The 2,485-nt window shown below is 35.7% G+C and overlaps 1 non-coding gene across 1 annotated transcript; it reads left to right on the top strand.

Annotated features, from left to right (window-relative positions):
• Positions 1-1,055: 1,055 nt before the first annotated feature.
• LOC130037230 (small nucleolar RNA SNORA9) lies at positions 1,056-1,182 on the top strand. The gene has a single exon (XR_008794483.1). It is a non-coding gene; the product is annotated as a small nucleolar RNA SNORA9 (small nucleolar RNA).
• Positions 1,183-2,485: the final 1,303 nt, after the last annotated feature.

Below are 2,485 nucleotides of genomic sequence, written 5' to 3'. Positions count from 1 at the left end.
CTGCCACAGAAATTAAGCAAGAAAAAAATTTAAATTTGTGTTCAAATTGGCAAAGAAATCAAATTCACTGTTTACAAATGACATATCAAGAACCCTAAGACTGCATAACCAATCATTCATTAAACACTCCTAGAAGCAATAAATCTTTACAGGAAAGTTGCAGCTTACGAAAGCAAACAGGAAAATCTTTTGTGATTTTATATGTAAGCAATGATAAACGAGTGATTTAATTTAAAAATCCTGCTTATAGTTATGAAAAACATTAGGTAATGTGTAATCAATTTTTAGAAAGGAGGTGAAAGATTTACTTATTAAAACCTACAAAGCACTGTTAGGAATTTCGTATGTAGGAACCCAAAAAGGCTCCTCTGAAAAACTCCTCAAAACAATATATTTATATAGTAAAGTAGCAGGCTACAAAACCAGTGCACAGGATTCTAATTTATTCTTACATGTAAACAAGCAAACAACAACAACAATAAACCCAAATCCAGAATAGAAATAAACCCGATTGCAATCATGTAAAAAACAGAAACCCCTTAGTTTAACAAAGGAGGTAAAAGACCTATTTAGTGAAAACTGAAAAACTTCTGAAAGGAATTTAAAATGAACTAATGTAAAAGAAAAATATTCTTGGTTTAAGAATCATAATAATTGCCATCTTGAAAATGACTATCTTAACTCAAAGTAGTTTACAGAAACAGCAATTGTGAAAAAAATTTCCATGGCATTATTCAAGGACATGGAGTAAATTTTTCTAAAATTTGCATTAAGCTCCAAAACTCCTGACATAGCCAAAGCAATCTTGAGGAAAAATGGGAGGCATTGTGTCCCCAGACTTTAAATTCTGACACAAAGCTTTAGCAATCAAAATTGGTTGGTACCGGAAGAAAAAAAGTCTCTTCTCAATGGCATAGGATTGAGAAGTCAGGGAGAAACCCTCAGATGCATGAGCAATTTATTTATGAAGAAGTGCATGAATTGGAGCAAGGAAACCTCTTTAGCCAATGATTACGGGAAAACTAGATAGTCACAATTAAAAAAAATGAAATTAGGTGCAAGCCTTCATCATACTTGGGTCTGGAGTGACCCTGTGCTTTCCCACAGTGCTTGCAATTATGAAACGTTGTGAGATCTTGACCTGCTCCATTCAGAGTAAGGTGTTAGAAATCTCAGACAATCGTGAAAAATAAGAAAAAGAATAAAACAGAAGCAATAAGGGAAAAATAGACCCCTCTTTCACCCTGTAAACAAAAATCAACTCAAGTAAATTAAAATTTTTATATTGCACTTGAATCTTGAAAAATCCATTGGGGAAACATAGGCAAGACTCTCCAAAATCATGACCACAGTGAAGTCTGAAATGTAAGAACTCAAGTGGCAAAGGTAATAAAAACAGAAACGGAACTATATCAAACTAGAACACTTCTGCATTCTGTGAGCAATGTGCCCTACAATTAAAAGACATTCTGCTGATTGAAAGGATTTTGAGACCATACGCAAGATAAAGGACTAATATCTAAGATACATAAAGTGCTCTTAAAGCTCTCCATCACTACATGCAAAAAAATGGGCTCAGAACTCTGCCTAACACCATGTACAAAAGTAAGATCAAAATGGATTAAAGACCTCAACATCAGACCAGAAACCATAAGGAACATTGAAGACAAAGTTGGCAAAACCCTCCATGACATTGAAGCTAATGGTATCTTCAAAGATGCCACGCCACTGACTGAGCAAGTGAAAACAGAGATAGATAAATGGGACTTTCTTAAACTAAGAAGCTTCTGCACCTCCAAAGAAACAGTGACCAAAATACAAAGACAGTCTACAGAATGGGAAAGAATATTCGCCGAATACACATCTGACAAGGGGTTGATATCAAGGATATACAAAGTACTGGTTGAACTCCACAAGAAGAAAACATCCAACCCCATCAAAAAATGGGGCAATGAAATGAACAGAAACTTTCTCAAAGAAGAAATCCAAATGGCAAAAAAGCACATGAGAAAATGCTCTACATCATTAATCATAAGGGAGATGCAGATCAAAACCACAATGAGATACCATCTCACACCTCAGAGACTGGCCCACATTCAAAAGAACAAAAGCAATTGATGCTGCCACAGATGTGGCGAGAAAGGGACACTCCTTCACTGCTGGTGGGAATGCCGACTAGTTCAGCCCTTTTGGAAAACAGTATGGACGCTTCTCAAAAAATTAGAAATTGAGCTCCCATTTGACCCAGCAATACCATTCCTGGGAATATATCTCAGAGAGGCAAAAATGTATAGTCGAAGTGACATCTGCACTTGTTTGTTCATTACAGCACTCTTTACAGTAGCCAGAAACTGAAAGAAATCTGAGTGCTCAAGAAAAGATGACTGGTTAAAGAAACTTTGGTACATCTACACAATGGAGTACTATGTAGCTCTTAGAAAAGATGAAATCATGAAATTTACACACAAGTGGTACAACATGGAAA

Source organism: Sorex fumeus, unplaced genomic scaffold, assembly GCF_029834395.1.
Source record: "Sorex fumeus unplaced genomic scaffold, SorFum_2.1 ptg000071l, whole genome shotgun sequence".
NCBI lineage: Eukaryota > Metazoa > Chordata > Mammalia > Eulipotyphla > Soricidae > Sorex > Sorex fumeus.
This window is presented reverse-complemented; position numbering and strand designations above follow the sequence as displayed.